General features: G+C 37.5%; 1 protein-coding gene across 1 annotated transcript in view; it reads right to left on the reverse strand.

Moving 5' to 3' along the window:
* Positions 1–9,602, reverse strand: part of LOC118478399 — a gene marked incomplete in the record, with an annotated part of 20,108 nt that overhangs the window by 5,298 nt on the left and 5,208 nt on the right.

Consider the following 9,602-nt stretch of genomic DNA (forward strand, 5'->3'; position numbering starts at 1 on the left):
CCCCCCCCCAAAGAAAACAATAGCTGCCTCCTAAAGTCATGTGTAATATCCCCAAGTGAAAAACTTCGCTAACGCTCGTGCACCAGGAGAAAATTTTGGCCCAAGGATATCCATCTATTCTAATAAAGGAAATCTCCAGCTGCGAGGAACTCAATAATTTGACGTCCATGTAAATTAGTGGTTCTTCATATTGGTGCCGAAGATTAGAGATGTTACAAGAGAGTGAGAGTAACCACGCAAAATAGACGGAGGGGAGATAAAGACGATAGATGTTTCTATCTTACCTTACAGGTGAAACTAGTGCTGTCGTGTCATCTGTCTTGAGTGCTCTTTGGTTCTCAGGTCCGTCTCTATGGCTCCCCACAAGTGTGGCGTCAGTTTTCATAATTCACATTGAAATTGCCGAACTTTGCCAATTTTCTCTATAGTCTACAGGGGTTTCGAGAGCGCCACTGGTAGGTGCTATAATATTGTTGTCCTTGTCCGATAACTTTTTTGGGGGTAAATTTTAGGTTTTCTGTCTGTCCGGGGTTTTTTTCGTCTCTCTGTCTATCTGTCCGTCCGTCCTTCTGTTTGTCTGTTTGTCTGTCTGTCTGCCTGTCTTGTTGACTGTCTGTTTGTCTGTCTGTCTTCTTGACTGTCTGTTTGTCTGTCTGTCTTGCATTTTCCGACGAGCGCAAAATGGCTATTAATTATTATGGCGAGATGGGGGTAGAGATGAAGGCACCACTAGTAAATCCTTTAGCTTTTTTTTCTCTATGTTTCTGTTGTTTCTGTTTTTTCATGTGTCAGCCCCAAAATAGCCGGGCTCTCGGACAGCTATGTTGAAAAATGGTATATGTTTAACACCTATCAACACTGTTGGGTTATATAAGAGGCGTGACCTCCGTGTTTAACGTCCATCTCCGAAAGGACCGAGCCAAGTGGGAAATACGTGAAAATTGCCTTTCCCAAGGACACAACGCCAGACCGAGCTGAGGCTCGAACCACCGAACCCGCAATCTCACTATTTCGTGCCCGGTAGCCTTGCCTCTGGGCCACCAACGCCTCAGCTCAGCTGATTTCATGCTGAACTACAACGGCGATATCTCTGTTGCAAATCTCCATCCAGGCATTTTTGGGCCTTGATTAATGGGCTCCCGATTTTCAAGGCTCTTCCACTCCTTATTCAGGAAAAAATGCAAATCTTGTCATACTTTACTATTAGTTCAATTATGCCTTTGGATTGTTAATTAGTTAGTGGGTTTTTATTTTAGATAGATGAGGAAATTAAAAGCCAGAGAGATTGAGAGAGTGAGAGATTGAGAGAGAGAGAGAGAGAGAGAGAGAGAGAGAGAGAGAGAGAGAGAGAGAGTAATGCAGTGATGAAGCAAGCCCACACAAGCCATGCCACTGCAAGCACACACAGCGTGTGAAGCGAGAGAGGGCAGCGGTGTGCTGTAGACCTCGATCTAGCCCGAAACCTAGCGACACGCACGCGTAATGTGTCACCAATGATGTCAAGCGCAAGATAAAATGCCTTTCAATTGACCAAAAATTCGAAATAATCCAGGTTGTTGACAAAAAGCAAGCTCCACTGGCAGAGATTTGTCGTCAGTTCGACATTCCACTAGGATCGATTCGCATCATTATAAAGGATAGAGAGACGATAGTGGCTGCATACTCCAATGGAAAGTTTGCTCTGGATCGAAAGAAGATGAGTGATGAGACTACTCGATGAAGATGCATCTCTTCTGATGTGGTTTAAAGAGGCAAGGAGAAAGTTGGTGCCAAAACCCCAGTTTGTGAGTACTTGTGGCAAGGGAAACTACCCATGAATAATATGTGCAGCTGGATTAGTCCACAAATGCTTACTTTCCTTGCATTTCTGATTTAACAGGAATCGGATATAACAGGACATTTTCTCTACTCCCACCATCCCTGTTATATCAGGTTTCCACTGTAAATAATACATTGTCACATTGTTCATTACGTACATTTATGTATATCATTTGTGTACATAATGTATGTAAGTGCATATGTTTATACATATCAATATGTTTATGTACTATAATATAATATAATATAATATAATATAATATAATATAATATATATATCTATCTATCTCTCTCTCTCTCTCTCTCTCTCTCTCTCTCTCTCTCTCTCTCTCTCTCTCTCTATATATATATATATATATATATATATATATATATAAAGAGAAAGAGAAATAGATATATAGATATATATGTTAGATTATGTATATTATGTATATTATGTATATGTATATGTATATGAATAGGAGACTTTTCAAAAAATTGTAAAATTTTGAAACAGCATTTTAAAAAGACAATGAGCTAGTCATGTTATTTCTAAATTTTCGTGTGATGAATTGGGCATGTCTTCGCCACTCTGGAGTATAAAATTGAAGCTTAATTCTTAACCAAACGAAAATATAGGTCTTTATCTATGTACTGTGTTAAGGACTGGTGGGGCACCTGAGGTCCATTTTGGCTATTACAAGGCCTAGAGTGCCGATATTTGCTGTGGGACATCGTGTGTTATTGGAGATTTTAAATCAATAGTTCAAAAAGTATATTGTAAGTCGGTTGCTATGGAAACGGCGGCCATATTGGATTTTGTATACCTTTTTCTATCCCATTTTATTTCCTTATTTATTAACCGATTCACTTCTAATTTGGCATGCCAACAGTACATAAGTAGCTCTTAAATTTGGCTTGTTGAATTTTTGATATATGCTTTAGTTTTTATTTTTATGACATTTACAATTGAGATGTTGCACAAAAAAGAAAAAAAAAAGAAAAATTCATGCTTTCTAAGCCCATAAATCAAAAACTACTACATTAATCAAAAATTCAACAAGCCAAAATTTAGAACTAGGTGTTGTTGGTATCCTGTGAAAGTTACATTAAAATTGAATAAGAAACAGAGCAGAAAAATGGGATAATATGTGAAAAAATAGAATTGTACGAAAACAGCCGATGCAGGTAAGAAAAGGCTAGACAACATGTGCTTTCGCCGAAAAACCTGACAAAAAAACACAGCTTTAGGGTGTAGCAAGGCTTACATACGTTTCTGGATATTGTTCAGGAAGTGTCCAGGTACTATAATATGTAATAAACCCAATTTACAAAATTTGACCCCCAAACACGATTTTTAGGTGCCCCACCAGCCCTTAAAGACGTTCCTCTCCGTTACCAACTTAATATACGCCGTTGATTGGAAACTTTGGACAAAGCATGCAATTTTTGGAGTTTATATTTTTAATCAGGTCAATCACTGGGGCGGTATGTTATTAAAAATATTTTGTTAATATTAACGTTTCCATATTCCACTATAGTAGGATCGAGAAGCGAAAACTGTCATAATTTAATTACAGCTGTTTTCAATAATTTAGAAACAATATAAAACCAGACACATGCATGAAACGATATATACAGACAGTGGTCAGTATGGGCTTGTGCTGGAATCCACAAGTAATGGCATTGTATTCATGGTTTCCATTTTATAACCCTTGAAAGTGTCGGTAACGGAGAGAAAAATTGGTCACGGAAAAGAAGTTAAGGTAAAGGATCGGAAAATACGGTACCAGAAAGAAAATATATGACAAACCCTAATAATCATACAGATAGTCAAAAAAAATTTCAATCTAGCTTTATCAGATGCTGGATCAGAACAGAGCCTAATCAAGACACTTATAGCGTTTAAAACTGGTTCTATGAACTCACTTATGAATTTAACAGTCCATATATTATGATCCATGCTTTGAAACTGTTTTTACTCCTGTCTTGACAGATTTCAATTCACCACTTTTGAATTTTCTCATTCTTTCACAACGTCCACAGCAAGCCATGTTTATTTATCACTAATAGTTCTTCCATCTAGCTACAGCACAGTTTTTTAGTCTACACATTTCACATTCCATAAACATACAGGATCTGTTGCAAGCTGAGCACATGGAATGACGCACGAGAGAGAAGCTGTACAAAAAGCTTTAACTTCATACATAGCCTAATCAAGGAAGCTTTTATTGATGGGTGCTCTGGCGTGGTTTGCTCCTTCGTTCCTATCAAACGTCTATCGTCCTTATCTTCCCTCATTCTATTTTGTGTTTGTTACTCTCTTGTAACACCTCTAATCTTCGGCACTTGTATGACTATATTGTGTTGCAAGTGCCGTAAAACTCTTACTAAAATTTAAAAGTTTTACACTTGTATGTCAGCCTTTTTGAATCTTTTGGACGTGCAACCCAGATTGATTTCAACTTGCAAAATGACATAGATTTTATCTTTCTGAAAAATGTCTAGATTGTGCAAGGGGTCAGTCTTGTGTCTTTTTTGTTTCTCTACATCTTTATTTACAACTGCACTTTTCTTCCCCGAGAGAATCTGTGATATTTATTCAACACGAATAATAAATCACTTTCATGTCTCCACGACTGACTGGAACTAATAGTGACTCTTTTTGTGTAAAGGTGTGGGTTTTCAAGACTGCCAGTTTCGTTTTTCATATGCCCGAAAAACCGATGCGAATTTCGGGTGCGAACTATTTTTTTCGCATCAACCTTTTTGCCATTGTGTAAATTCATATACCGGAATTTTGCATGGCCGAGTCCGAAATTCGCATGCCAAGATTTTGTTTCGCACGAGGGAGCGAAACTTTTTTCTTCGGCACCCGAATTCTTCGTGAAGTAGGCGGGGCTTATTTCCCGCCAAATCTACTTCAAAGGAACGAAGCAGCATAGAACATGATAGAAGCACTAGGTAAGTGGGGAAAACGTCGAAATGTTGATTTCCTTTGTTCGAGAGAGAAGTGTTAAAACCAAGACTGAAAAGAGGTGTTTATTTTCAAGGTGGCTGCCATTTCCATGGCAACCATTTTTTAAGTTTGTGGGAAACTTTCGGGAGTCTATGTAATCTAGATATATCTATGCTATCATTTATCGTTTAAATCATGTAATAACAAAATATAGTATTTCACTTACCCCCCCCCCTCCTTAAATGCACTTGAATATAACTTCTAATATACATTAATTATAACGCTGTCTGTGCCGCAGCCACATCAGCCAGCGCTGTCGGTGATAGGACCGAAGCTTCGAAAAGAAAACGACCCAAGAAAGCAAAGCTTATGAAGGAAACACCATCATCAAGTCTGGACGAAGCAATTTAAAGCCTGCTTTCGTAGGAACAGGAGTTCTAACAGCAAAATCTCTCGTTTTCAACGTAGAGTGCTTGCTCTGACTAAACTGGTGCCGTGATTTCAGTCAGATGAATTTCGGGTATATGGAAGGAGGGCAAGGAGATTAAAAGTAAGTTCTAAGCTCCTTGAAGGAGGGCTCTTTTTTCATCGCACCCGAATTTCGTCCGAAGTTCGCATCGGTTTTACGGGCATATGGAATGCCAGCTTTACACTGGTCAACAACATTCAAACAAATTTTCGGCTTATGCATGTGCATTTTGACTTTCATATTGAATTTGCGTCGTAGAATTCGAATCTGGTGTCAGAAATTCTCTATCAGGTCAGGGTTTTTAATACGATGAATCTCATAATTATTTTTTTTCTCTTTAATTCATTAAAATATAAACCCCTAACATCGCATCGCGTTCGTATGAGAAGAAAATACAATTTTATGCGGTTACGTTCAGCTCTTTAAGTAAGATATTTATATTTCTCAATTGAAATTATCATCTGTTCAAGTAATGTCATCACATGTGACCATTTTTATGTCTGGTCCAGCTAAAAAGCCCACTTTCAACTTAATTAACCCAACTGGCGTTTGGAAATTGTTTTTTTCTGTCCAGACGCACCAAAATAAAAAAAAAAAAATCACTGAGAGTGGACAGTGGACACCTGATTCAATAAATAAATTTTCAAAATGACACAACCAAACATTGGAAAACACTTTAATTAGCTTGAATAAATGATCATTTAATGATTACCTCCCTTTGAAGTTTCGTAGTCATTTTATGATACAATTGAAAAATATTGTTTAGCTTCTTTGCATTGTGTTTCGAATTTTAGATTAAAATTATTTGTATAAACTACATACATTAACATTCGACAGTAGAAATGAAAGAAATCTGAACTTAAAACCAATATGTCATAGAAAAATGTGATAATAGACGTAATCAGAGGCGAAGTGTCTATATAATCAAATAATCACTGCTTCCCTTCCTAATTTTGAAACATTGTCGCAGTCAAATTCACCCATAGACGTAAACCTCATAAATTAAATGTAAAAAGACGTTCATAATCACCAATGAACAATAGACTATGCCTAACCTTCAAAACCGTTTCATTGCCACAAAAATAGCCTGTTCGCCCCTATCGGGCCACTCCATAAGCAGTCACAAGCTTTGATTAAGTAAGCTTAAAGTGAGGCTGGAAGAGTCAACCAATAGAGTTAAAGGGAACATGTGCATAGCAGTCAGAACTGTTTCATTGTTGCATATACCCTGTTCACCCCTTTCGAGCCACAGTTATAAGCACCCAGACGCGCTGATTAAGTAAGCGAACTATTACACTGGTCGAGTCTACCTCACAGATGTGAGGGGAACTAACTCCTAATAATCCTTTGACTACTGCTACTACACTGCTAGTGCTTGTTTTTTTTCCTCGAATTTTTAACGTCCTATAATCAGATCGTGACCTCGATTATGACACCGGCTCCTGGCAGCGAAAAGCTAGACAAAAAAACAGCCAAATGTGAAATAAAAAATTAATAATTGGCATGCTCTACCAAAGTGTTTCGGCTGTCTGGTATAACATGCCATTGTAGTGCTGACATCTCTGCTTCTTTCCTTGGTGTTCGTGTGTTCAAAAAGTTAAATTTAAGGTTAGTTAGAATAAATATTTAATGAAATACTTTCCCGATTATTTTAGCGGTTGAACAAGCATACAACATGAATTCAGGATTTGTTTTCATTCACAACTCAGAGTTGCCGCCTCCAGTGCCAGTAAGATTCTTGTGACTTGTGTGAGTGTGATATCTCCAGGCCCTATCTGGTTCCATTTCACTTTGATTACCCTGTCAAACAAGTCAGCCTTCGCCCCTGGACGTAATGCAAACATAGCACAATTGGTCAATTACTTTTCAATGAAAAATAAAAGTTACTTCCCTTGTTTAACAGAACCTTCTATTTTTACCTCCGAAGACAAAATCAAGAATACCTTTTCATTTTGACCTGTATTATCAACTCACCGTGAGCTTCACTTAGTATTAATTACTGGGTAGATTTGCAGTCCCCTCTAAAACTGCCCGCGGGCCATATCTGACCCTTGAGCCTTTGTTTGCCCCTACCTGCCTTGAAATTTAATTATTTTTTTCCTTTCTATTACCGATGGTCTATTCCGTTACCACACACATTTCCACTTCCGGTAACGGATTTGAAAGTAACGTAAGGGGAAATAGATCTAGTGTGTTTTAAGAATAGTGGAGTCTAAACCACAATAGCTTGTCTCATGCCGAACATAACATTTACTTTTGGGGATCTAAACTATCGAAAATAACATAAAATAAAGACTATAAGTATTTGATGACAACATGAAAAAGTAACAGTTTCGGAAAGGAATTAAGCTTCAGTTGTCTCTGGTTGGTTGTTTTGACTCCCTGAGAGAATACTCCTGCGTGGTTCCCGCCCAAATCTGTTTTGAATGGGTACGACGAAGGGAGATAACTTTAGGGGGGGGGGAGGCTACACCTGGAGGCTATCTCGCTTATTACTGGACCGAATTTTACCAAATTTCACTCATATAACAACCATAGTAAGGAGTCTTAAAATCCGCAGTCAAATTTGGAGAAAAAGTTTCGTTTCCATGGATACGCCGCCATATTGGATTTTTTGGACATGTCTTACGTAATGAATACCGCACTTATCGCTCATGGAAATTAACTGTTTTTTTGCATGCGTGTTCACAAACATTAGATCTAAAAATTTATCAGTTGTTTTTTTCCTAAACGAATAAGAAAATTTTTAATGAATTTTTTCCTGAGGTAGCATTCAAGTTTGCAAAAAATCCGTGAAATCCAAACTCCAGACACCACCAACAAAAATCTATTCCATATATCAAAAATTCAACAGACAAATTTTTAGTATTATCTCTTCTCTTCATTTTGTGAAAATTTCATGAAGATTGGATGAAAAATGGTGGAGTTATTCAAAAAAGTATAGAGAAAAGTCGCGTTTTGACTTTATGAGGAAATGGCGGTTACAAACATGCCCGGTATGGGAAAAAATACTGTTTTTAGGGGTTCTTATGCGATGAAATAGTTGTAAGAGAGGCTGAAGAAGCTAAAAATGCCTACAACTCAAATTCCATGATTTTGAGCCGAATATTGACTTTGGGGGTGTAGCCCCCCCCCCCCTTAATTGAAAGCAAAAAAATCCAGGAGAGTCCTATTCTGACTTCAGCGAGACAAAGCGCTGTCGATAACAAAGAAGAAAATGATGTACTGGGGACATACATTTCCATGCCCCCTGCGGTCAGCTGCACAGAGCAATTAAGTTGAAATCGATGTTTCTTATAAATTGAGTGTAAAATCTAATTATCAAAATAAGATAGAAGTAATAGCAACATAGTTAAATGCCATTCCTATCGATTTTAAGTTATTAAAAAATCTTAGGGATACACGTTTTTCTGCTTATTTTACCTACAAAAGCTCTCTTAGCTCCTAATGTATGAGGTATGACGAGTTTCAATTTCTCAAGAAGTTAGTAAAATGGTATACAAATACAAAACAATTCGGAACAAGTCTGCATTAAGTGTCTATTCAAAGTTTCTACGTTGATAAAAGCTCGGGGACAAGGATTTCTTCAATTTAAAAAAAAGTCACATATTATGGATATGTATTATGATCGCTTTTAAGCGCAAGGGGGTATCCCGAAAAATGCCGTTTTGAGATAATCGAAGTCACAGTTTTTGCCATTTGTGCAGTTTCTCTGAAAGACAAGGAGAGGTTTCTCTGTAACCAAACAAATTCACACACCAATGAAACCAAATTTCTCCTATAGGTAGGGCAATGCCCACTTTTGGTGTAGGTCAAGATTTCTGGAAACCCCCGAAATCTGGGTTGGCCCGCTTGTCCTTAAAAGCGACCATATAAAAAAAAAGGGGGGGGGGAGCATTTGCCGATTAAAAATGAATGAAGTTCACATACATTTTGGAGGGTTGCGAAAGAGTACATGTACTTCATGTACTTATATTTACACATGCTTATTGCCAGGGATGTTATAATATAAATCAATTACTAACAGAGATATAATTAAAAAATTTTTATTTGCAAGTTTTTATAGAAATCCAAGAGAGGGCCTGGTTATAGACTACTTACTGCATATATCTTTTTGCTCCGACTTTCTCAAGCGAAAAAGTAATAATCGGAATTTCCAAAAAAGAATAAGGGAAGGTGCTTATTTGGAACATCAGCGTAAATCCCTCAAATTGACAATTGACAGACTGTTTCGGAAGGGGTATGATAGAAGATAATCAGAGAAAAGTGGAACAAGAAGGATAGAGCATGCACCAAAATAACATTGAGTGTGTATCTAGCTTACGATTATTATTGTTTATATTGCTGCTCATTTACATTATGCATGTGATTGTAAGC

Source organism: Aplysia californica, unplaced genomic scaffold, assembly GCF_000002075.1.
Source record: "Aplysia californica isolate F4 #8 unplaced genomic scaffold, AplCal3.0 scaffold00542, whole genome shotgun sequence".
NCBI lineage: Eukaryota > Metazoa > Mollusca > Gastropoda > Aplysiida > Aplysiidae > Aplysia > Aplysia californica.